This window comes from Peromyscus maniculatus, chromosome 8, assembly GCF_049852395.1.
Source record: "Peromyscus maniculatus bairdii isolate BWxNUB_F1_BW_parent chromosome 8, HU_Pman_BW_mat_3.1, whole genome shotgun sequence".
Classification (NCBI taxonomy): Eukaryota; Metazoa; Chordata; class Mammalia; order Rodentia; family Cricetidae; genus Peromyscus; species Peromyscus maniculatus.
In genome coordinates, this window is record NC_134859.1 from 5,835,062 (window position 1) to 5,862,878 (window position 27,817).

The 27,817-nt window shown below is 41.8% G+C and overlaps 1 protein-coding gene across 1 annotated transcript in view; it reads left to right on the forward strand.

Moving 5' to 3' along the window:
* Positions 1 to 27,817, forward strand: part of Grin2a (glutamate ionotropic receptor NMDA type subunit 2A) — a 420,443-nt gene that overhangs the window by 292,695 nt on the left and 99,931 nt on the right. The gene's annotated exons all lie outside the window — the stretch shown is intronic.

Below are 27,817 nucleotides of genomic sequence, written 5' to 3' on the forward strand. Positions count from 1 at the left end.
CAGGGCTCATCCTGTGCAGTGGTTCTGAGCTCCCTTCAGAAGCCCAGGCTGGCCTTTCTGAGAACCAGGCAGGTGCAAATGTATAGGAATGCACTTACGGTTGTGTGCTGTTCTCAGGTCCCAGCAGGCATAGTTCTGGACAGATTTAGGACAATTTAAAGATGGTTAAGCTCCAGTTACAGAAAAGCAGTACCAAATGTCCACTGTAGCAAAGATCACATTGATTTTCTTGACTCTTCTAAGCATGTACCATGTTCACCATTTGCCATTTTGTGAACACCCTGTATTATTTACTTAGTCTTTTACTCTAAGTAAACTAGTTTTCAAAACTTCAGTGTATCCTTTCTATGGCTTTTTGTAGATCATATTGAGGAAATGGAGCATATAAGTCTTACAAAGCACTTATCAAAGCACTGTATATTAATGCTGAAAAGTCAGAACATAAAGAAAAAAACCCACGCCGTATACTGCACAGCCTGTGTCACAGAAGAGAGACCTGATAGAATTCACTGAGCTCTCAGATATGCAATGATACCTGTCCCCGTGGCACACCTTCCTCCACATCCCAACCACCAAGTCAGTCCCCACACTGTTTCACAAGGAGTGCAATAAAAGGTCAAGGCCCAGGACACATCAGGTAAGCAGAGGCAGAGAGAGTGTAACGGCCAGAGGAGGGAGCAGGGCCCTGTGAGATGCTGTCTTCTGAACATGGGTCATGGCTGTTACACACATGAAGGGTGTGGGGGAGCAGGATCCTGTGACATGCTATCTTCTGAATATGGATCATGTTGCCTCCGTGAACTCACAGCAGCCGTGGTCGCCTGCACAAGCTCTGCAGAAGATCAAGCCAGTTAAAAGTCCAGCATGTATGTGGGAGGGAATCTGAGGCCCTACACCTAGTGGAGGAGTTCTTCGCATCGGGGACTGCTAGGAATGAAGAGTCACTTTTCTTTTGGAATGTGGTCACTAGTAGCTTGCCATGCCCCAGCAGACCCATGCATAGATAGGCAGCATTAACTGGCCTTAGTGAGTTACAGATAAAAATAAAATTAAAAAAAGACCAACATATAAAATGGTATTGTTGACTAGTATTTGACAAAATATGCCTTATCTAAATGATATTGGCATCTTAAAATTTATCTTTGCTTTGCACATCAAATGGAAGAGTGAGAGGCCCAAGAGAGGAGGAAGGTCCAGGGCAGGGACCAGGAGGAAACACTATAAACAGGAGCAGAGCCTTCACAGGCTCAGCGACAAACCCCTAAAGGGTGACAAGGCAGCTACATTGACCAGCTAAAAGTCATGTGTTCCTTCAAGAACATGTGCAAAATTCACCAAGGTAGACTATATTTTGGAATACAAAATAAGTCTCATATTTGGAAAAATGGAAATAGTACAGAATGAACACTCTAATAACAGCAATATTCAAATAAAATTCAGCAGTAAAGATATATCCAGAAAATGCATGTTAGGAAATTATGACACACTTCTACTTAAATGTTAGGTCAAAGGAGAAATAAAAGAGATGTTAGAAAATATTTCGAACAGAATGGTAGTGAAAACATACGTATCAAAACTGGAAGGGTAAAGCTGAGTATGTGTTAGGAGGGAAATTGATGGCTGCAATTCGTTATAATTAGAGGGAGTGTGTGGAGCTGGGGCTATGGGTCCAGCACTCATGGTTGGTGGCTTGTACCTGTTTGCAGCTCTAGCTCCCGTCTATCTAGTGCCGTTCTACTGGCTTCCTTGGGTATCCACTCCCACACAGCATACATTCACACAGACACAAATACATGCACATAAATAAAAATAAAATAGATCTTTTTAAAAAGCCAAATTGTAAAGTCCATAATTTATCCTTGAAAAAAGAGAGATCTGGTGGCATAGCTCTATAATCTCATCACTGGGGACTGAGCCAGAAGGCTTACAAATCACAACTGTATCCAACTGCCATAGTGAGACCCTGACTGTCTCTCTGTCTCACAGCACATGGAAAGCTAGAAAAAGAACCTGAATGACACAGAAGGAAAAATAATAGACAAGATTAAAAGTCAACAATTTAGAACCCAAGCTTTAGGAAAACATTAATAAAGGGAAACACAAATAATTAATACTAAAACAGAAAGCTCACACCACTATAGACATTACTGGTTCAAAGTAATAAAGAAGAATATCACATAAAATTCATGCCAACCAATTTGATATTTGTTAAATTGTTAGACTGGGCAACTACTTCAGAGAAACATGATTTTCCCAAACTGACATGGGAAGAAGTCATCTGAATAGTTTATATTTGCTAGGAAGTTGAATATATAACAGAAAACTTCCCCTACTTTGGTGGGAAAAAGTAATTTATTTGCAGTGCTCCCATTTTCTACTGTGGTGTTAGGACGACAGTCTTCATATCCAAATGGCTTCACTGTGAATTCAATCAAATGTTTAAAAAGTCAGTAAGAGCAATCAATATACCCAGGTTTTCACCATCTTCCTAATCGCAGGCAATAATGTTGCCTAAAAAGATAATGCATCACAGAGAAGAGGCATTTATTTTAGGATGCAATATTGGCTTCACATTCAAAAACTAAATTGATGTAATTTACCATATTAACTGAATAAAGGGGGAAATTATATAGTTATTTCAACAGATGCAGAAAACACATTTGACAAAATTCACTATCCATCTTGATAAGAAGGCCAATTAATTCCTTAATCTGATGAGGGCTGTCTATGAGAATCCTATAGCGAGTATCTTTTTAAATATAATATTCTTTCATTCTTTAATAATTTTATGCATGTATAGAACGAAGTTTGATTATATTTACTCCAACCCCTACAGATACTTCTAGGTCTCCCTACATGTCTCTGTCTCAACTTCATGTCCTGTTTTAAACTTTATTTATTTTTAATTTTAATCCTTATTGCTTATTGAACCCAATTAGTGCTGCTCCTATACACATTCATGGGACTACACCCCCAAAGAAAACTGACTCTTCATTCCCCAGCAGCCATCAATTATCAGTGACTCTTTAACTAGGCAAGAGTGCTCACTAGCCCCTCCCCCACCTATGATGAGCTGTTGACTGCCTTGACCTTGTGTAGGTCTTGTGCAGACCACAGCTGCTATGAGATCATGAGAGCAGCAGCCATGTCATGTCCATCAGACAGTACAGTTAGTATTTTATTTAATGATGAAATAGTGAAAAGAGATCTGAAAATGCACAGTGAAGTGATATTGATTGATGATGAAAAGTTGTAAGACTTTCTAATAGATGGCATCATGTCAGCTCAAGGGTCATAAGGAACTAAAAATAAACCTGGACCATTTACTCACACTATGTACAGAAACTACTTGAAGCAAATTGTAGACTTATGTCAAAACTAAAATCAAAAAGTTTCTAGAAGGTGATGAAAGAGGATTTGGAAGGCCCAAAGGGACCTCAGATTTCTTTTCTTCCTTTTATTTTTGAGAATATAATATAATTACACCATTTCTCCCTTCCTTTATTCCATCCAAACCCTCCCATATATACCACCTAGCTCTCTTCATGACCTCTTTTTTCATTAATTGTTACATGCATATAATAATATATATCCTTAAATATAACTGGCTCAATCTGACAACAGATTTCTTAAACATCCAGTAAGCATAAAAATTGCAATGTTTCAAAATAAAAAACCATTTTGCTTATATAAAGCATTTTAAAAATGAAAAAGACAAAATACAAATTGGAAGAGATAATATATGTATGTTGTTAAGAATACGTATTTAGGATATGTAAACAACTTACAAATCAATAATAAAAAAGATCAACAGTATTAATAAAAACAGAAATTGTCTTAGATACTTCATAAAAGATACTATTTAAATGTTGATACATTCAAGGAAATGCTTAATATCACTGTTCTTGAAGGGAATATAAATATTTATATGTGTGTGTTGTGCTGAGGACTGAACCAGTTAGTTTCACATGCTAGGCAAGTTCTCCACCCCGATTATATCCCCATCATAGGGTCAGGCAAATTAAAATCATTCATAGGATTCAGGTTCATACTCACTTAGTGGTTATTAATAAAAATATTGACAGTATTATTTTCTGGTGAGGGCTTAGCATCTCATACATTGCAGGTGAGAATCTAAATTACAACCAGAAAGGGAAATTGGCCTGGGTTTTATAAAGAGAAACATACATAATACACACAGACCTTCCCACCCAGGAGCACCATCCCTAGTTACATTGTTAAAGACATATATGTATACATCCAAACATACATGTGTATGATAATGTTAATGCAATTTTATTCATACAGCAAATATCAGAAATAATTCTAGTTATGTCTATAAGGAAATGAATAAATAAAATATGCTAGATTCACAAAATTAACTACTTCTCATTAATAGGAAGGAAGGAATTGCTAATATGTATATTGATGGGGATAACTAAAAAGCATTATGTTGAACCAAAGGAGATAGAAATTAAATATTGTAATGCATTATTCATTTTATATGAAGTTCAAAAAGAGGTAAAACTTTCTAATGAGGTTCGACAGCAGAACCCTGGTTGCTGTCCTAGTGAAGGACTGTTGCTGAGAAAGAAACTCAGAGAATTTTCTAGAGTGATGGCAAGGGTTTTCACTCTTGAACATTTCCCAGAGTGCATCCAGCTATTATTGCATTTCTTTGTACCCAACTTTAAAAATTAAGTTCTATAGCTTGTGATACTCAGCACAAGTAACCAATCGATTTTGCTGAGGACTCATACGTATGACCCCTCCAGGTACTGACATTATCTAGAATAGCAATATTCATCATTTAATGATCATTGATTTGCTCTGTTCATCCTCTTGATGATTTACCAAACATATGACTGAAAACACTGTGTATTAATTGAACAAATGAACACATGCCTCCATTGTACCTGGCACTGTTTTACCTTTGGACTCTATCACTAAGTAAGAGGATAATTTCTACACTCAAGGCAAGTGATTGAAGAGTGGAGATGTGGATGAGATGGGAGTCTTGCTGTTTCTGTTATGCCCGCAGGGAATAAAACATTATCTTCTGGTTTACCATCCCTGGGCTTTCTCTCCTCTTTCTTCTGATAAACTCTGTCACTCACTGTGTTAAGGGTCTTACGACTCCATCCGTGTATGGTGTTCCTAAGTCATCTGTGACTTTGAACATTCTGTTTCTTTGTCTTTTGTGTATCTCTTCTTTTATTAATTCCCCATTTCCCAGGGTTTCCTTCCACGGATACCTGCAAAACCAAAATAAGAAGGTTTGTTTTGTGATCGTAACAAGAGGTAGAGAATGTGTGTGTTGTTGAGTAGGAAAGTTGTTGGCATAATCTAGAGGTCACCTTTGAGCTGCAAAATTATTCTTGTTGGTTGAGCTTGATAGGCTTGGGCTTGGCTGACAACTGTGAAATTTCTCTGCTGCCTTTGGATTAGGCTTATATGCCAAGGAGCCAGCTTACAAGCAGGTCGCTGCAATACAGGCGATAACATTGAATGAAAGAAAGACGCCTTTGACATTCTCCACTCCCAGATACAAGAATGCTTTTGAATACTTTGTATAGCCTCACATTCCTGTTGAGATACAGCAAGCGCCCCAAATGCAGCTCTGGGAGTTGCTGCCCAGTTGAGCTTACCATGTCCAAATAGTTCCTGTCAGTGCTCCATTCTCCTGGCACACAGAGATCCAGAGCTTCAGAATAACTCCCTGTGCTTCTGTCTCTAAGACAAGGAAGCCAATGGAGCAGGAAAACACCAGACATGCTTTCCCTGAGCTTCCCAGAGCACCATGCTGGTACAGCAGGTCAGCAGAGGGGCAGGACTGCTGGGAGGACTTGGAATTCTGGAACACATGGGGCATGTTCTTTTCATCTGAGGATCACCCAGTGGCGTCACTGCAAGCAGTGCATGAAATGAGGGTTTTATGAAAAACGTTAAGGGCTCTCAGAGGGGTGCTGGTGTTTGCTGGGCCTTTGTGTGTGGCTGGCATGGATTCTTCTAAGGCCATAGACCTCTCCAGAACCCAGAGCTAAGCAACCTTTCTCTTGCAAATCAGAATTTCTGGGTCATTGTCTCTATTTTTTTTTTCCTGTTCATCATGGAACTTGGTGGGTCCAGGGTTTCTAGAGATGTTTGAAAGTAATACCTCACATGAGATCTAATGAACAGTCAGTCCAGGGCAACCAACATCCCATGGCCATTAAATACGAGACTGCAGATATCCATATCCTCAAGTAGTTTACAAATGAGCCAACCTTAGTACAGTGCTGTCTACGGCGCTATCTATATTCTACTGCTATAGTATCAATCACAGAGAAGAGAGGAAGTGACCTTGACCTTGTCATCTGGGTCAGGTCATCTGAGGATGGGAACTTTAGATTGGGCTTAGTGATAAATTGCATTTTATCAGGCTCAACCATTTTCATATTAATAACTCCCAGGGCCTTCAGAACAATTTTATTAGTTACTTAAAGTTTTAATAGTTTTTAAGGAAAAGATATATGTATGTAAACACATATACACACATACAGACTATTTTTATATTTTAAATTAATAAGTAAAACTGAGTCAATGGGTGGTGGGAAATGTGGTTTTCGTACTTATGTGTGTTGCAGAAAGAGTGAGTCCAGCCTGGCGATGTATCCCAGGCTAGGTAGAAAAGGAATGTGGATTGGAGGAGAGATTTAAGGAGATATTTAAAACATTTTGAAGCTTAAACTATCACATACAGATAGGACAAAAATCAACACAGGTTAGCCGGGCGGTGGTGGCGCACGCCTTTAATCCCAGCACTCGGGAGGCAGAGCCAGGCGGATCTCTGTGAGTTCGAGGCCAGCCTGGGCTACCAAGTGAGTTCCAGGAAAGGCGCAAAGCTACACAGAGAAACCCTGTCTCGAAAAACCAAAAAAAAAAAAAAAAAAAAAAAAAAAAAAAACCAACACAGGTTAAAGTGAAACAAAGATTTTATTCTTTTCAGAAGATTCAACACTACTACCCATTCACCATGTCCGAGTAAGGGGCTGAGGATTAAAACAGAGACAAGACAGCGGTCGTTCATCTCAGTAGAATGCCGTTTATTGAAGGAGGGAAGACGCCTTAAATACAGGCTCACAGCACAGTGGGAGAACCCTGGAGGGCAGAAGTTCGCTACAGATGTTTTACATTCTTGCATCCTACTGTTTACACCAATATGCAGGATACACAAACAAGGAACCTCCAGTAAACTGTTTAGGATGAAGGAAACCAGCAGGGAATTAGCATAGGGAGGACATCTGGTCAAGATCAGCAAGCAAGGCAACAGCTACCCAAGGAACAAGAGTCAGAGCTCAACAATTGAAAGATGAGATTTCTGAGAACACATGGAGACCCTCATTATAAAGGGGAGAAGACCCTCATTTTGATGGGGGAGACCCTCATTATTATGGGGGAGAATTTCATTGTGATGGGGGAGAATTTCATCATAACTGGGAAGAGCCTTGTTATGATGGGGGAGACCCTCATTATGACAGAGGAGACCCTCACTATAACAGTGACAGGGGAGACCCTCATTATGTCAGGGGAGACCCTCATATTAACATAGGAGACCCTCATTGTGACAGAATGATACTAATAAAAGGGAGAGACTCTCATTTTGAGTGACAGATATAACACAAATTTCTAAATGGTCTTATTAATAAAAAACCCAGAGCCAGATATTGGGGTAAAAGTTGAACTATCTATCAGAGAGGCAGAGAGCGAGCCACTAGTTCTTACTCCTACGAAATCCTCCACCAAAAGAGAGTGGGCTTCTTTCATCCTGCCATGTTACTTTCTCTCTCCACTCAGCTCTATCACTTCCTGTCTGTCTGTACAGACCTCCAGACCTCTATGGTTAACTAGTGGCAGGTTCCTCCTTCTCATTTTCAGGCAAGCTTTATTTGTTAGAGCACAAATAAAATATCACCACTGATAGTGGAGAACCTCACTAATTTTTCCTGAAGTAAAGTTCCCATTGTCCTTGACCTGATAGATCTGATTTTCTCCCATTCTTATGACTCTCATTTCTAACCTTAGTTTGGGTTGTCTCACGCAGAGACACTTCCATATCCTTCCCTCTGCATAACTCTGTCTCCTAGTCTACAGAGTTGCCTCCAGAATACTCCTCCAATGCAAAGCCAAGGCCATCCTTGAAATGGGCTCGTTTGCTGAGCCTGCAAAGCTTTGTTCTTCTTCTCCCACTGTTCTGCAAGCCCTAAGATTCAGCTGTTGTCTGCATCTGCTAGACCCTCTGATAATTCTTCCTTCTTTGTCAGGCATCCATCCCTTTTGCAGCAACCCTGCCTCGGGGTGGTTCTAGGTGGGCTGGGTCCTTAGCACTGTCTGCAGACCCATGTGCCAGCTCTTAAGAGGATCCGCAGTGTGCTCTGCAATTGCTTGGGAGCACATTCATCTCTTCTTAGACTAGAAGCCCACTCAGGGAAAGATCTGTTCAGCTCATCTGTTTCTTCAGCTCCATCAGAAGGATTTGTACATGGGCACAGATGGGCCCCTCTAAATCTGTTAGTCGTGATGACTTCATTTTCCATTTGTTAAGAGCTATTCTGTACCAAGAACTAGACTGAGAATTTTACATTCATAATCTCATGTAGGTGTTTCCAAAAATCCATCCAAAGTAGGTTTTTTAATTCTTATTTCAGACATGTAAATTCAGGATCAGAGAGGCTAGTGACCTGATGAAGATCTTCCAGCTAGGGTCTGACAAAAACAGAAGCAAATGTAGGTCTGGTTGATCTGAAAGCTGTGCTCCCCAACACTGCGTCATGCCCAATAATGGGCAGAGGAATATTTAGAGGAGAAGGGAAGAGGGCTTGACCTCCCACACTCATGCTCATCTTTCTCACTGGATGCAGAAGATTCTACTAAAGCCAACTAATTGGAATGTGAGATATAAATATTTATTATGTCTCACAGCCGTGTATCTTTCAATTTGGATCATTAAGGAAGGGGTTGTACCCTGTCTTGTATGTCTTCTTACACAGAATAAAATCGGGGCCACTTGAACAATTTCTGGTATCAGCAGAGAATTTAACATTACATTCGTTTATTTATTGCATGTTTGTTGGGGTAAGATGTCAGAGAACAGTTTGTATGAGTTGGTTTTCTCCTCCTCCAACATCAGACCCAGGGATAGAACTTAAGTCATCTGGCTTGGGCACAGGTGCTTTTTCCCACTGAGCGATCACTCCACCCCTAGATGGTGATTGTGTTAAAGAAAGAAGCAAGCTAAGCTTGCTTTGAGTCTATGGCTGGTTGTAGTGTGTTGATGTGTGATTACACGAGGCATGATGATGTATACAGTGTAGATATTGTTTTAATGGCTTTTTTGTGGTATGGAGGATTGAATCCAAGTCCTCACCCATGTAGGCAAGTGCTATAGTACTGAGTCATATTCCCAGCCCAAACTTTGTTTATTCTGAAATAAGGCCTCATATATTCTAGGATGACCTCACACTCAAAATGCAGCTGGGATTCAAGCACCACCCACAATGCCTGGTCTAACATGATAGTGTCATTTCCTTTTTTCAGTACTAGGATTAAGCCTAAGGCCTTGCACGTGCCCATCAAGCACTCTACCAACCGAATTACATCTCCAGCTCTTTAAATTTTAATTGCTACATAATAATAGTATGCATATATACAATGCAAAGTGATATCACCATTACACATGGTGATATACCATGTGTAATGATCTGATCAAGTAATTAACAAATCCATTCATCATTTCTTTGCATTTCGAAAATTCCAAATCCTCTCCATTAGCTATTTTGAAATATACAGTTAATTATTGTCAGTCATAATTACCCTACAGTACTACAGCATAGTAGACATTTTCTTTCTATCACAACCGTACTCCTGGACCCATTGCCGATCTGCTCTCTACTCCTTTATCCATCCTTTTCAGTTTAAGAGACTGTGTGTCCATTCAATCGCTGTGTGTACACTCCTCTTTCCATCATCATTTCCCATCTCCACTATCATGGTCATTCTAGGATGGTTCAGGGAATCATAGAACTCATGAGAGAGAGAGAGAGAGAGAGAGAGAGAGAGAGAGAGAGAGAGAGAGAGAGAGAGAGAGAGAGAGAGAAGAGAATGTGTGTGTATTCAATATTTCACAAGAAGAGCCATCTTGCCCAAGAACTGAAATATTTGTATAAACAGTGTACTTGGCTTACACACACAAATATTCCTATGAATATTTTAAAAAGAAAGCACGAAGGAAAGTCATAGTTGTGAGGCTGTCAGTACATGACAATGGGTAGAACAATCACATGAATGTCTTTATGTCAACAACAGCAGCAGCTTGTAGGTCAAACCATGCATTCTGATTACAGTCAGCACTAAAGGCGTTCTGTGTTTATGTTTGTATTTTCCATCTTTTTTTTAACTATCCCATCTTTGGTATCCAAATACCGATGCTCAGCACACACTCACAGGATGGAGAGGAGACTGAATGGGACTCACACCCAGGAACATTCTCAATGAGGAGGGGGTCACAGTCCTTTTTTTTTTTTTTTTTTTTTTAAGGAGTGCAGTTTCTTGGGCTGTTTTAGAACCAGCTGAGGAGAGAGGTAAAGGCATTAGTTGGGCTGCCAACCGTGTCCGAATCTGCATCTGCAGCTTTCATGTGCTTCCCTAGGGATTCCAATGGTTGTGAAAGGTGAGGAGCCACTGCTAGGGACATGCATGTGGCCCCATGATTCCAAGATCAGAGCTCTTGTCAAGAACCTTTGCTTCCTGGCCTTTGTCTCTTTTTCTGCTCTGGAAGATTCTGCTTAGCTAAAATGCTTAGGCCAAATGTGGGAAAAGAAGAAAGGAAAGAAATTAGAATCTTGTTGAGTCTTTCTGTGTGTGGCGGGTACACATGCAGGAGTGTGCTTGTGCATGTGTGTGCGTGTGTGCGTGTGTGTGTGTGTGTGTGTGTGTGTGTGTGTGTGTGTGTGTGTGCGTGCGCGCGCGCATATTGAGGCCAGAGGTCAGCCTTGGGTGCTGTTTGTCAGGCACCACCCACCTTGTTTTATGGGACAGAATGTCTCACTAGCCTGGAGCTCACCAAACAAGCTAGCCTGACAAGCCTGCAAGGCTCAGAGACCCGTCTTCTTTTGCCCACTGAATTACAAGCAGGCACCACCAACCCCAGCTTTCGTTGCATTTTGAATTCACTCTGAGAAATTAGACAGTTACTAGTAAGATCAAATGAAGTGCTAGATATGCCTGTGATTGAGAACCTACACTGTCCTCAATGTGTAATAAATATGAACTTATCAAATAATCACCTCAGTTAAATCTTCCCACATAACCAGGAGTAACTGAATTGGGGATACTTAACCCTCATCTATTCACATTCATTTTATCAAGGAGTTTTTCTTGAACACCAGCTGTATGCACATTTTTGTTAAGGGTTGAAAAATAGATAAAGCATCTGCTCTTTAAGAGACTCGGAGTCTAACAGGGCACTGGGGTGTACTCAGAACTTCAGCAGAACACGAGGTATGCTGCAGATGTTGAGAAGTGAGTTTAGTGTGTCAGAGAAGATACATATGAGGCAGAAAAAATAAGAGCATCTATTGAAAATGCTTCTCATTTGGTCAGGGTCTCAGGGAATAAGCACGAGGTGGACTTCAGGAGCTGATGGAGAGCCATGCACACAAGCTGAAACACCTCAAACCAAGGTTTGGAGGCAAACACACTCAAGTTCTATTTGGGCGTGACTGGTGTATGTTAAACAGAGATTGTGACAGAGAATTCTAAGAATGGCTCAATAGCATTCACCCTTTAAACAGAAATGATAGTCTGCATGAATCTTGGAGCAATTTTCTAAAGAGCCGTTTAAAGAAAATGGAGTTGTGAAGAGTGATCACAGAAGAGGTCTGAGTTAGCTGTTTACCCCTCCTAGAGTTCATGGTTTTGATGGGCCATTGCTCTTGTGGTCGCAGAGTGTTACATGGCAAGAAGGTATTTGTTATTTGATACTGAGCTTCCTCAGGAAGGAGAGGGGCTTCCAAGCTACTATCATGAGATGGGGCTTCCTGTTTTTCGGATTTAAGGACAGAAGGGGGTCTTAGGAAGTTCTCTTCTTGTTGCTCTAACAGAACACCTTCAACTAGACAATGGTGCTACTCATCTTTTTTTTGGGGGGGGGGTTGTTGTCTTTCCTCCAGAGACAATCAAAACAATTCCTTACAGGCATACCCAAAGTCCCCTTTCCTAAGTGATTCTGGCTCCTGTTCAGTTGACAACGTAACCATCACGAGGGCGCTGTGTAAGTGGAAAGCAGGCGTGGTCAGTTCTTGCTTCTGTGCAGAAAAGAAGTAGGACACGAGTCCTCTGACCTCAGAGACCTGAATTTAGCCAACACCCTCTGAGAGTTCAGCAGTGCATCCTCTCAGGTGATCCAGAATGCGGTTTTGTGGTGCCCCGAGACCCGAGCTGAGCCCTCCTGGACTTCAGACCTACAATGCTGTCAACAATAAATGGGTGTTGTTACAGATGGCTATATTCAGGGGTTTATTGTATAACAATAGAAAAACACAAACTTTTTAAAAGAATTTAAGACTGTGGTCTCTGTAATAAGCATTATAGAATATAAGACTTTATGTATTGACCCTTGAAGGCACTGTTGAAGATCTTGAGGTAAGAGGACTGGATACAAATAAAAGGAAGAAAAATCTTTATTTAGCCCTTATGGCATGCTACGGAAGGTGTTGGGCATTGGTCTAACTCTCACATCAGCACTGAGACTCCATGGCTTTTCTTTTCAGCAGAAGGAAAGAGGCCAGGAGAAATGCTTCAGCTTGCATGCAGAGCTGGTGAGCTGCAAAGTGTGGACATTTCACCCAACAGCCAGTACTCATAAATTGGGATGCTTCTCATACAAAAGTGGTAGTTGGCATGACTCTTCGAGAAGTTTCCTAAAGGGCTATTTAAGGAAAATGGAGTTGTGAAGAACCAATGCTCTGAAAGATGCAGAGCAGGGAGGAAGTGGGTAGTCGGGTTTTACAATATTATTTTAGGTGTAGGTCTGAGTTAGTTCCTCACAGGTTAGACAGTTCCAGAGCAAATTTGTTGCATCTGTATGATACTGATCATCTCTCCTCCTTTATTCTCCTCCCTCTCCTCCTCTCCCCAAATCCACATTTAAAATCAAGTGCGCTTTTTGTAAAATGAGTTTGGTAATATCACCAACCTTAGCAAAGTCTTATGGAATTTAATTTGTTTCCTTATATAATGATCATTAAGTTTCTCAAATGATGTGAACCAGAGAGGGAAAGTTAAGTCATTACAAAGGACTTAAAATTATCATCTGTCTTCCCCAGAGTCACGCACAGGAACTATTTTAAATACCCACATAGTACAATATGTCAGGTCACCGGAGGGAAGGTACAGTGGATCTCTGTAAATTAACTTGTCCAGCTGGGATACGGAATGCCATCTCCTAATGGTGTATATGTTCTGGTTTTACACAAGCTGTTCTATTTTCTTTCTTGTTTAAATTTTTTGTATATATAGTTTTAACCCACCTCAAACTGATATTGAACCAGTGGTATCCTACAAGGCAACATTCTAATAAAATTTTTCTAGATTCCAAAAGTTAAAACAGCAACAACAAAATGCAGTTTACAGAAAAGGCATCTCTGTGGGAACATGCATTGTTAGGGTTGTTAACGATAAAGAGGTGATAATGGTAGGGTAGCTATGTGATGCTGATAATGAATGATGATGGTGATGTTGCTGCTGCTGAAACAGTGATGGTGATGATGGGTGTTAATGATGTGTGTTGATGATGTGTGAATATTTTGTTTATTTTATTTGTTCTTTAAGAATTTCATATAATACCTTTTGATCATACTTAACTGTTAGATGTGTGGCCTTCTACTGGAACACAATCAAGCAACTGTGGACATACTTTTAAAGAAAACACGTTCTTCCTCTTCCAGTATGCATCAATTACAGTAGCTCCTTGGCTAGGGGTGGGACTTGGTGCCACTTCCCCTCTCCATGCTGGGATCTTGTCCGGCCTGAGCTGGCACAGGGACAGTGCATTCTGTCATAATCACTGTGTGTTCACACGTGCAATGGCCCCTGTGTGTCCGAGAATGCTGCTGCTCCCTCTTGTTTTTACAATCTTTCTGTCCCTTTTCTGCTGTGATCCTTAGCCTTGGGAGGAGGGGGCCTGAGCATTCTACACTCTCTGAGTCTCTGAACCTTGACCTGCTGTGCATCTGTGTTAATCACAATTTACTGCAAAACAAAATTAAAATCAAAAATCCTTTTCCAATTACGATTGAGAGATGTACTAACTTATGGGTATAAAGATAAGTCATTTGAGTCTGTTTAATTCTGCATCCATTTAGCAGAATAATAATAGTAAGTTCTCCTTTAACACTAAATAAAGACCTTTTTAAAAAGTCATATGGAAATCTACTACTGTAGAAACTTTCTAAAAATGTGTATGTAGATACATAAAAAGAGTTTAAGTGGAATTAACTTTTAATGGGGGCAACGATGCCCTTACTAGACATCATAGGCTAACAAAGAAGTCCAATGCTGGAAATGGAGTTGTTGGCCACTGAGATCCCATAGATACCTAAACATTACAAGTTATTGTCATTGATCTTGGTTGTCAACCAGAACTTGACAGCAAAACTCTATTGCTGAAGACACCACATACTTGAGTAAGAGAACATGGAGAAGTCAAGTTCATACTCACCTGAAATCTTCATCACTACTGGCTAGCTTTCATGGTGCTGGAAGGTGCTGTGCACACTACTGGAGGAGAAAAGTTGCCTTCCATCTCATTAAGCTCTGAATTCCTAATCTATAGGGATGACCACCTTGACAAGACACACCCACTGGTACAACAGTGGCAGGGACATCAGACAGGTAACCAGCGATTTTCTGATTGGATGATGCAACCTGCTCCTGGAGTCTTCATCATGGTCAAGAGCATGTGGCTCTCAGGCCACAGACCATAAAAGAGAGCTTACCACCGTCGATCTTGATGGCAGGAGCCACCATTAGTTGAGCTCTCTAATGTACCATGCACAATGATGTATTCTTACTCTAATATCTTGTTTTGATCTTAGAATGTTCTCTTCATTTTCACATCTCTAAAAGTGACACGATGACAATACTCTTCGATAGAGTTTTTTGAATAGTGTATTAAATGCTTAGAAAACTGACTGGAAGATGGACACCACAGGCTAACAAGGAAAAAGGTTCATGGAGAATGTTCACTAACTGCCAGTTCCAATCGTAAGTCCTTCTTTTCTAACAGTATATGAAGGAAAACAGAAAGATTTGTCCAAGGTCACAGAGTGGTAAAGGAGACTTGGATCCGATACCTTGGTACAATCATAGTGTCATGGCGGTGCTCACATCTACTCAACTCAGAAACTGTCTGAGGGTGATGGGGGCACAATCATGCTGACAGAAAGTACAAATGTGAGACAAAAGCTGCTCCCTGCATAGTCTGCCACTGCCATCAATTATGAAAATGAGTGAATAAGATTATTTAAATGACCCCAGATGAGTAAATTATTCAAAGAGCCTCTCAGTCAGAAGTATTTCTAGAAACTTCTGAACAGACAAATGAAAACCATTTAGGTTTTCTGACAGGGTCATCAACTCATCTCTGTTGAGGAAGATTCCAAAGAACTAAGTGTCTCTGGGCAGGGGGAAAGGAGAGGCTGATGAGGGCTGGAGGAGTGGGAAAGAAGGAATAAGGGAGAAGAAGAGGAAAAGACAGAGACTGTCAAAGTCATATTTCCATCATCATACCTGTGCTAGTTAGTTTTTGTGAACATGACAGAGTAGAATCACCTGGGAAGAGGGAATGTCAGCTGAGGATTGCCTCCATCACACCGTCCTGTGGCCATGTCTGTGGGGACATTTTCTTGATTAACAATTGATTCAGGAGGGCACAGCTCACTGTGAACAGTGCTACTCCAAGGCATGTGGGCATGGGTTGTATAAGAAACCAAGTCGAACAAGCCAATAAGCAGTATTCTTATGAGGTTTCTGTTTCAGTTCTTGCCTCCATGTTCCTGCCTTACCTTCTCTCAATGATGGTCTATAACCTACAAGCTAAAACAAACCTTTTTCCCCCCAAGTTGTTTTGGGCCAATGTTCTATCTCAGTAACAGAGAAGTGAACTAGAACAATATCACATACCTGAGGAAATCAGCTTATAAAGAGGAAAGGCTTGTATTGGCTCAGCTTTGGAGGTTTCAGTTCATTCTTAACTGATTCTTGCAGTGGGTCAAAGTGGGAGGATGTGGAGGAGCAAAATTACTCTCTTCATAGTTAGGGAGCTAAAATAGAAAGAGGAAAGGGACTGGGTATCACCATTTCTGTCAAGAGCACTCTCCCAATGGCCTTCAGAACTCTCACTAGGCTCCTCCTCTTAAAAGTCGTAACACTTCAAAGTAATGTCACTTAGAGGACCAAACCTGTAACACATCAACCTTTGGGAGACATTCTTTATCTCAACCACAGAAGAAAGGAAGGGGGAGGAAAAGGAAAGAGAAAGGGAGAGGAGAAAGAACAGGAGTGGGAGGACAAGGAGAAAGGGGAGAAAACAGTCACTGGGCCTCTACAGTTATTTCTGTGTTCTCTGGGATGGTACATTCATGCAGAGCTTAGACCGCTACTGGGCGCTCTGGATAAGTGAGGAGATGGAGGAGGCAGAGTCTAGACTCAAGCAGAAGTGGTAGAGTTCTATCTGTGCCCTCCTTCCCTCCTTCCCTCCCTCCCAAGTTTCAAGTGAGCTGTCGTTTGGAGAAAATACAATATTTTTCTTGATTATATTTCTAAAAGAAGTTTGAAAGTGAGTTGAGCCTCAGCTTGGATTTAATGACGCTGGCCCTCAGAACACAACACAAGCACACAGGAAGGCTGCGCTGAGCGTGGAGTCCACAGCAAACCTTAAATACGGGCTTTCACATTTATGACTCCACTCAGCTGCATCTTGGGAAGTAGGTGGCAGTCTCTGACTATATTTAAGTAGTGCCAACTTGAAGATACCCAGTGACATTTTGTACAAACTGCTGAGGAAGTATTCAAATTGAGATCTTGTGACTCCAAATTCACAGCTATCAGAGGCACCGCAGCCTCAGAGATCACTGAACTGCAGACATAGGAGGCCTTTTGTCGCCTACTTCATTTTCTTTGTCCCCCTGGGACAGGGCTTCTGTGCATAGCCCTGCCTGTTCTAGAACTCATTCTGGAGACCAGATTGGTTTGAGCTCATAGATCCTCCTGCCTCTGCCTCTGGAGTGCTGGGGTTAAAGGCACCACCACTGTCCTGCCCTACTTCATTTCCTAGCTCACCTGGGTAGCAGTATCTTTATTTTCCCATCCCACCCACAGGCACCAAGACCCCACTGCTGGCTTTCTGGAGATGTTTACCATGGTCTTACCACAGCCCTGTCAGTCTGTGATTTGCCATTTGTCTGCTGATAGTGGAACAAGAAGGACATTTGTCCTCAAGAAAAGAGACAGAACAGTGAGGTACTCCACCCCGGCACTCTGCTCCTGGCTGCAAGTGACTGACAGTGGGCCTGGATTTTCTGGGGCTGCAGTTGGATTTTCTCAACTGAGGTTCTTGCAACTACCCTACCTCCACCCTCCACCCTGGGTCATAACCTAGCTTAGACCAACAGGAGAGGCAGAAACAGAGAGGTAGAATACTCTAGTGTTAATCGCTAAGCTTTGGGAGCTTAATGTGTACCTTTTAGACTCTGCAGCCAAGAGTTATGGCTACCCCAGAACTTTCCTCAGAAGTTCATTAGTATACAGTTGTTATACAGATATTTCTTGATCACATTTTGTTCAAGTATATTGTCATGCACTTTGGCCAGATTTATTCCCAATACCCTCTCCTTTCCCACTTCCTCCTCTCCTCTCATTCTCTCCTCAAATAGTCTCCCCTCAGTTTTCATGGTATGTGTGTATGACACATAATAGTTCTATTTTCACCGGGCGGTGGTGGCGCACGCCTTTAATCCCAGCACCTCGGGAGGCAGAGCCAGGTGGATCTCTGTGAGTTTGAGGCTAGCCTGGGCTACCAAGTGAGTCCCAGGAAAGGCACAAAGCTACACAGAGAAACCCTGTCTCGAAAAGACCAAAAAAAAAACAAACAAGTTCTATTTTCATGTCATAGATGTGTAGTAAGGTATGTGTATATATATACATATATGTATATATCTTGAATAATTCCCTATATTTTATAAAACAATAATAATGTAATGCTAATCATTTTGCTTCATGACCTTTATATTAATTACATTGATTACTTTTTAATAGTCAAGATAATTAGTGTCACCATTTCCTCCCATGACAGTGACATTTAAGAAACTGAGGATTTAGGTGACTGGTGACTTGACCAAGATGACAGAGCCTAGATTCCAGCTCAGCTCTGTCGGATTCCTAAGTTCATTTCATTTCCATGTCATGGTAGAAATGTGCTTTCTTTGCATGTAGGCAGTGAAAGTAGCCAGAGGTTCACCATGGAAGCCCCTTTTGGCAGTCCCTGTCCCTGTGCAGAGGACTGGCTCCAGTGTTTTCAAAGAGGGCTTTATAGGCACAAGGGCCCCTGCTGTGCTACAGGTCTCTTCTTTTTTCTTCTGCATCTCAGCTCAGCATTCCCCCAGCCCTCCTCTGGGCTGTATGCAAATCAGTCTCCTAATCAGTTCTCCCTTCTTCCTGCAAAGCCAATCAGCTTCTGCAGTCTGACAATCTGAGGATGTAAATGAGTCCCCACCCCTGCAGAAACCACTTCTTCATTGCTTATGGCTCCACCATCTGGTCTACCATCTACCCATTGTCTTTTGAAAACTGTTACAGAACTCATCATTGCCATATCCATAGCATCTTTAGAGTCCATATTGCTGCCATTTGAATTATAATCCTGCAAATTAGAAAGACTGAGGGAGACTAGAGAAGGAAAGAGCAGGGGCTGAACCATCTGGATTCTCTCCATGTGGGAAGAGCCTGTTGGAAGCACAGACAAATACCCACAGTGCAGAAGACACCCGTGAATCGACATGTATGCCCTCGGAAGGAGTCTTGGAAACCAATGGCCTCTCTCTTAGCAGTGTTTGAAGTGGAGTCAGAACTCTGATTCTTGGTGCTGGTTCCCTACCTCTGTATGGGCCGGCAAGTTACAGCATGAACAAAAGGGCCAGTATCAGTTTTGACTATCACACCCCAACGGCCACTATCTAAAAACAGAAGCAAGGGTATTTCCCTGGTGATAACCCCAAGATTCACAGGTAGAGAAATGTTCAAAGTTCTTCTGCCAGTACTGCACATTTCATTTCACTTCACTTAGACCATTCAATATGGTCACTTGAATCCACACAGCAAGATTTGGGTTTCATTACCAAAATAAAACCTAAGGCTATGCAGTCAGGAATTGCCATTCAACTAAGAACAGACAAGGTTTTGAGAGTATGGGTGTTGACTTCCATGGAGCAATGCTCTAACCTATGGGGATTAGAGTCAGAGACAAGCATGTGAAGTCTAAATTAACATCAAGAGAGAAGCACATAATTAAGTATACAAATAGGGTAAATGTTTTGGTCAGTGGAGATCATGGATCGGTAGCTTCCTGATTCCTTGAGCTTGCCACAGGCCAATAGCTGAACCACTGGGGTGGGTGTTGAATATTTTGGGGGGGTAAGTTTGGCAGTGAGACTCATTTAGTTCTAATACCCTGGCCAACCTTGAAACATCATTATTCATATTTCTCAGACCTCAGTAGAATGGAGTTAATGAGGATGCCCTTCCTATCCACAATGTGTCTGAGAGTTATTAAAGCCATCATTCATCAAAGGCTTCCTGTAAGTCTGAGAGGCTTTAGATATGTGGCCTTTCATGCATGTGTATATGGTGTGTGTGTGTGTGTGTGTGTGTGTGTGTGTGTGTGTGTGTGTTTGAGTCTATGGAACTCAGCGGTTCCCATCATGTGTCTTCCTCTGCTTCTTCCTACTTATTTTTGAGGTAGAATGTTTCACTGACTCTGGAGCTCACTGTTTAACTAGCCTGGCTAATAGATGCCAGGGATCATCTTGTCTGCTTCTGTCTTCAGCACTGTGGTGACCACATGTGCTGTTATACCTGGCTTTGTGTGGGGATTGGGGGTCTGAATTCATGTCCTTAATACTTGTTCAGCAACCACTTTGCCCCCAATCTGCCTCTTGTCCTTATAACCCCTTTTATTTACAAAAAACTTCATGATATTTATATTGTTATGATGCCTATTTTGTAAATGAGAAATCAAAGGGGAAAAGAAGAGTCAAATTCCAATAGTCTGAGCTAGATTATGACTTAATTTGTTGGCTTCCAAAGCCCATGCTTTGACTGTTCTCTTATGTTCCTTCTTCAGTCAAATTCTACAGTGCAGTTGATATCACCCAGTGCTGTAAGAGGTAGAGAATTCAGATAAGAATCATACTTTAGCTTTTCTATGTCTTTTCTAACCATGAAAACAAAATGATCATAGTTTCCAAGCTCTAGAGGGTCTCTAGCTAAGCACATTGAGCTCCCCCCCCCCCCACATTTCATAATGCTAAGCAGTAGATATAGTTTATTTTACAGATGGGAGAAGTGAAGGCCAGAGATGTGAATTAATTGAACATCATCACTCAGCCACTTTTGAAATTGTGAGAGTTATAGGTAATTTATGCCAAATACATAGTAGGGAGCATGGGACCTGGTAGAAAGGGCTTAACAAAGGGAGCCACAGCACATTCAGAGTACAGTCTAGATTTTTTTTATGACACTTATTTGGGTTATTTTCTCTTGCTTTTTGCATTTTGAGTGGATTTCTGAGAACTACTAACAATGCTCTCTTTCTCTCAGGAGCTGGTTTAGACTCTAAAGATCATCATCCTCAGGAACCATTGGCCATTTGCACAGCCCACACAATAGGGTAATAGTGAAGTACTCACAGTTAAGCAAATGTTGGCCGGAATACTATCTCTTCTCGGTCAAGTTACTTGAATGAACACTGTTTTACCCCTCTTAATGGTAGCAATTTCTCTTTCCTCTTTATGTGACTGTCATGAATGACAAATAAAATGCTCTATTAACAGTAACTTGCTATTCATAGAGGGCCTTATAAATTCAGGCGTCTTTGGTGTTATCATCCCTATAATAATACAGCTTTCTGATTAGGATATTTCCTCCAATGTGCCTGTTTTCTAAGCTTTCTTTTTGTCTGTTTCTATTCATCTTTTCCCAGTACAGCTTCTTGGCCAATCAAACAGTAACAAGCTAGTGCATACGGATCCAAGAAAGTTTGAGTTACATTTATAGTTATGAAATTAATGACACACATTAATAGTGCAAAACTTCCATCCAGAAAAATGAGAATGAAATAATTTCCAGGCCTTTGGGTTTATTGGAGAACTAAGGTAACGGCAGGCTGCTTTTGGCAGGACCTTCTCTGTGCACAGAATTGTATTAATAGACAATATGAGTTCTATTTAAAATCATCAGCAGTTAAGTGCAAAGCAGATCTGTCTCCCATTACAGAGGAAAGAAGTGAATGCCTGTGTCCTTTTGGTAGACAAGCCGTGGGACTGGGTTTCTAGTCAGTGTCTTGCTTTATAAGCTCTGGAGTCATGTCATGTCTGTAGGAGGATATGCACATTGGAGGTGGAAAGGAACATTCACTGAAGGCTTTCTAAGTGCTGGGTGTCTTGTCCAATGGTTTACTTGTGTGAATGAATAGAATCACTCCAAGATCCCTGAATAATATGAACCAGGTCACACTGATTGTACATGAAAGAGACTGGAATCAGTCCTTTGCACTTTCGTTGAATTGTTTTATTTCTTTGTTTTGTTTAATTCTTATAAGAATTACACAGTATGATGACTCCTCTTATGCCCAATTCACAGATGAGGAGGTCAGAGTTCTAGAGGCACCATTAAACAAGTTCACATAACGGACAAGCTCTGTAGCCAAGTGAAAGCCAATGCTCAGCTGACTCCCAAGTCTGTGTTGTTTTTCACACCTAAGAGAACAACTCAAGCTGATGGTTGACTACAGGGGGAGCCGTTAGGATGGTCCAATTGGTTTAGGTTGTTAATTAACTTATTTAATGAGCACTTAGAGCCCTGAGCTGGACACAAGAGACAGAAAGGTAGGCAGAACCCAGTTCCTGAACTGCAGGAGTCCGCTAGAGCAACAGATGAACATTTCGGTACTATAACTGATGAATAAGTAGAGAAAAGAGCACCTCCCCGATCCTGTGGAGCTGGAGACTCTTTTCCTTGGCGTTGGGGTCTTAATGACATATAAGGGGTGCCTAGAAAATGGGGAGGCGGGGATTTTCTGGACAGGGTGGGTAGTGTTAAAAGTGGTAACAGAGAGAAATGCTGATGTGCCTAGCAGCTGGGCTTAGTTCTCTGTGCTTTATGAATCCACATGGGGCAGAATGGGGTCAAGAGTTGGCTATCAAGAATGACATGGGTATGACTGCAAGGAGCTAGAAAGGCCAGTCCAGAGACTGAGTCATTTAGACCACGACATTTACATCTCATTCCAGTTGGAATTGGAAATCATAACAGGGACAGCAGAATGCCCAGACAACAGACACCTTTAGAGTCTATGACCCGGAGGATGGACGGATGGGAAAATTACCCCAAAGCAGGACAATCCAATGAGAAGCTTCTTCACAGGCAGGGCAGATTAGAAGCCCACACTGTGCTGGTAGTGTCAAATCTGGGTGCTTGGTTTAATATATACAGGGGAGACAGGAAGAGAGAGGAGCTGAGGATCATTTGGAGCATTGGGGTTTCAGTAATTAATACTTGCAGATCGGATAGAATTTGTATTTCTCTTATGACTTAAGAGAAGAGGGTGAGTTGACTCTAATCATGTCAGTGACTAAGATTCCTTGGGGGCAGCAGGAAGGAGCCGGTGAGGAGGAGTCGGAACTCCATGCTGTTGACCTATGGCCGATAACGGAAGACTGAGGAGCAGGAGAGATATGAGCACGGAGAGTTGAGGTCAAGAGGCAGACTAAAGACTTACGGGCTTGTATCAGTCAAAGAGGCAGGAAGCAGCCTAGTGCAGACACACTTGGGGAGGCTGGGGTGGCCCACAATGAAAATTCTTGGGACTGATATATGATACATCTGTTATTTAGTGAAGAGTGATGCACTAGAAACCTTAGCATGTTTTACAGGAGGGCTGACTACAGAACAGGGATATCTAAGCACAGGGGTGGAATCCCTATTAGTCTAGCCCAGTGCTTCTCAACCTTCCCAATGCTGTGACCCTTAATACAGTTCCTCATGTTGTGTGACCCCCAACCATAAAATTATTTTCATTGCTACTTCATAATTATAATTTTGCTACTGTTATGAATCATGATGTAAATATTTGTGTTTTCTAATGGTCTTAGGTGGCCCCTATGAAAGGGTTGTTTGGCCCCCAAAAGGGTCTTGAACCACAGGTTGAGAATCAATGGTCTAGATGAAAGGTGCCTCTTTCAATCTCAATGCCGAAGGAAGGCACATGCTGGGGCAAGGTAAATTGATGGATTACATGGGTTGTCCATCTAAGCTGAAAGAAAAGATAGATTCATCAACTGAGAGTGAAGATGTTGCTGGCAGCCTGAAGCCTTGTGGGCAGGTGTGAAGGTTTGAAATAGTTTCCAGGGGATGGTGGAGATGCAATTAGGAAAAGAGAGGAATGTTTCTAGTCAGAGAGGGTGTCCTGAAATTTGAAACGACATTAAGCTAGTTGGCCATGTGATGTTCTCCACCTGTACAGCTGGTTTACAGGTGCAAAAGTGGTTGGATTGACTCAGATGGGGGTGGACATGTCAAGTGGGTGTGATAAGAGGAAAGGTGGAGACAGACACTTGTGCAAATGGGAACAGATCTGTGGTTACGGAGAGTGAAAAGTATTGGCTGGACTAGTGAAGATGTGAAAGAAAGCATGGGGGGGTCATTTGGAAGAAAATAGAGATGTTCAGGGCCAACATGACACTGGAGAAGGCCAGAAGTTTGCTTCCATGAATGAGGCTGTAGCTTTTCTTAGAATCACTGAAGTTTAGTTTTTTTTAATGGAATTAATGTCACTGGGATAAATGGCTAAAGTGGATTGGAGGTGGTTCATGGAGAGAGGATGCTTCAAAAATGGACCTCCAAGTTCAACCAAATTACCTGAGAAGTGTGAATACATTTGGGAAATGAATGGCATCAATTATTTGCAAACAGGACAAGTTCAGTGTGGTTCATAGTGGCACACATGAGTAAAGTCGCCACCCACAGCATGCATAGGTTCGGAGCCAGTCCAGAAGGAATTGCAAAGCTAGGCACAGACATGAACTCAAAAGCACCCCGAATCCAGGGAGCACGCAGGGATATTAGAGCAACATCCACCTGCTGCTGCACCCCATCTCAAGCCTTTCCCTTTACTTCTCTTCCCTTCTTCCCTTTGTACTCAGTGTGCTTCATCCAGTTTGGATGAACTCCTGACTTATAACCACACCCCTTCAGTTCAACTCTTAAGCCTCTGTTCACACTGTACCCTCAACCCGCCACCCCCTTCTCTCTCTCTCTGTTCTAATTCCCTCCTTTGCAGACTCCAGACACCCTGAGTCTGCCACCTTTCCTAATTCCTTATTTACTACTTCTGAGGGATTTCTGCATCAATTTCATCTTTGACCCTTTGCTCTTACCATTTTAAAAAAAAGTTGTATAATTCATTATGAGGGCATTCTATTTTATCTTCCTTATTATCCAGTTAATAATCTTTCACCAGTAGGCATTTAAAATGGTGATTAGCAAATATTGTTTACTGATATTTTAGGCTTTGAGGACCACACTGTCTTTCTGACAAACCCTCAACCCTTGTTAGCATGTCAAGAAATGTAAAGGGCATATAGGGAAAACAAGCATGGCTGTGTTCCAATAAAGCTTTATTTATGGACACAAATTCAAATCTCATAGAATTTTCATATGTCATAAGTATTATTCTTTCAACCATTTAAAAATAGAAACCCCAGTGTGTGTGGTGGTATATACCTGTGATCTCAGCACTCTGGAAACTCAAACAGGAGAATTGTGAATTCAGGACCTGCTTAGGCTCCATTGGGAGACCCCAACTCAAAACAACAACATCATCAACAACCAAAGTGAAACAGGAAGCCCTATCTGTGACTCATGACTTACTCTAAAACATTTGACCCCTGTATGATACTCTGTTGACCTCAGGGTGAGAGGCCAATCACCTTGAAGAGCTGCTGTTGGGAAGGCTGATGTCATTGAATAGGCACTAACATTTATTGAGTGAATGGACCAAGACATCCTGTTGTGTAACCCTAGAGAATGATTCTGCTAATTAGTTTTGACACTAACCAGGGACCCTGGAATTCTACATTTGACTATAATTTGTATGAATCTGAAAATTTAACAGAGATGATGTTCACTCAGCTTTACTTTTCTGGCCACTGTGAGTTCTTTTCAGTGGCTGTGTTTGTGGTGTAGTTTATCAAGAAGTGCAATGGTAAGGTGCTGCTGGGCCAATTGTCTGATTCTGGTTTCCTCTTAGTAGTTCTACAGAGCACTGGAATTGTGCATTCATGTCTGGGATAAGGACACTCGTGTGCAAGACTGGACAGTCAAGGGTTACTTAGACTCTGTTTAATGAAATAATGACTCTTAGCTGTCACATCCCATAAGGACCATCTTCCCTTCCAACACATCCAATAATCATGATTGTATATGTGTGTGTGCATTTTTCCTCATTTCCTCACTCTCTCTCGCTACACGGTATCTCCCTGAACCTGAAGCTTGCTGATTGGCTAGATTAGCTGAGCATCAGGCTTCAGGGGTCTGTCCCTCCAAGCTCTCCCCAATCAGAGCTTGAGTTACAGGCATGCACTACTGTGGCCCTGTTTAATGAGTGTGCTGAGGATTTGAACCCAGGTCCTCATGCTTCTGCAGGAGGTACTACCGACTGAGCTGTCTCCTCAGCCCCTGGTCATCCTATTTCTAACTGTGGACAGAACTGTGGCTAAGCTTGTTACAGTTGCCTCACCATTAAATCTTCTGTAGGTTTCAGTATTTCAAGGATCCTCTTGCTGGAGCCCTCTGGGGCTCAGACAGCTTGGAGCAAAGTCATTTGAGGGCCAGAACTCAGGAAAGAAAAAGGCCTGTCAAAACACCATCTTATCTAAGGAGAACCAACTCTGAGCAGCAGGCATTTCGTCATGGCCTTGGAGTTAACCCCTGCACAAGGGCTTGGTTTGGATCCTTGTAACAGCTATTGGTGCCTTAGGCATCAACCCTGACTCCCCTTCATCTTGGAAGGAGACAAATGTCCACCTCCAGGATTTAAATTGATTAGTTTGCCCCAGATACAAAAGCAGATGCCCATCAGAGACCCAACACTTCAGCATTCACAGCTCTCTGACTTCTCACGGGCAAGGAGATGCAATGTCTTTCAACCAATTGGTACCCTCACGTCTTGCAGCCTTACTTTAAAACTTTGTAGACACTATACATGAGGTTAAATTTGAATTTTCAGGCCTAACACCATATGGAACTGTTGTTGTTATTATTTTTCTTTATAGTGCTGAGTGACAAAATCTCTTTGCTCTTTGCCTGTGACATCCCTCAAGTCACGTTTGATGCACTGATGCCTGTTGCTTCCTTAGTCTGCCATTTGATTTCATGGAAGTTATCTGTTTTGTAAATAGTTACAGTCTCAGACCAAAGTTTTGCCACTTTAAAGGATTTCATTAAAAAAGAGGAAGAGTCTTATCCGTATTTACATTTTAGCTTTATTGTCTTAGGCCATCTTCCCAGGATGGGAGCATGCCTGCCTCTCTGACCAATTTCTAACTCACTGGCAGCCTGGCCAAGGGGACAGAGCTACTAAATATTGTCCAGGTAAATGCTTCCTCGAAGAGCTGTTGACTCTACCTGATTGCAAACGGCCTTTCATTTATTCTGCAGTCGGAAGTGATGCTCATCTTTGAAATTTACCCAGAACAAAGCCCATGAGAAGGTCAAGACGAAACCTTTGCCACATTTCTAAACAGTCTTTGTGGAGGTCTTTTTTTTTTTTTTTTTTTAAAGAAAGGACTACTGATTCTAAGAGAGGCCAGATCTCAGGCTGAGTTCTCCTTTTACAGTGTGGGGTGCTTAGCTACGTACCCCAATCCCAATGTCTGTGCGCCAAGCCCCTTTGATGCCTCCTTGAACAGACTGACCTTGCTTTCTTCTTCAGTATAGTGGCACTGTAAAGAGCTCCACACAGTTTTGCATTTGGGTTTCAGTAAAAGCAGATGCAGCCATGTGGCAGATAGTGCCTTCTTCAGCCCCAGCACCGAAGCCCACCAACACAACAGGAGGCAGACCTTCCTTTAAGGGCCCTTATGAAATGGGATGGAGGCTACTGTGGAGTCCAACAAGCCTAATCAGCTGCTAGAGCCTTAATTACATTCCTCTTGTTTGAAATCCCCAAATTACCCGATTGTCACGCAGCTCACATTTGAGCGGAGGATTCTTTCCCCGATCTATTATTCTAATTGCCTTTTGGATGTCCATGCTCATAGCGCATAGCACTGGAATTCTACCCCAAGGCCACAAAGCAGAGCCCACTAATAGCACTGCTGTTGGAGGCATTGTCCATGTAGAGTTCAAGTCCTTAGAAGAATAAGTTCACGGGAAAACTAGGGAAACAGAGCTGCCATGCATGAAAGCAAGCTGCAAGACCACCTCAGTTCTCTGTCTGTCTGTG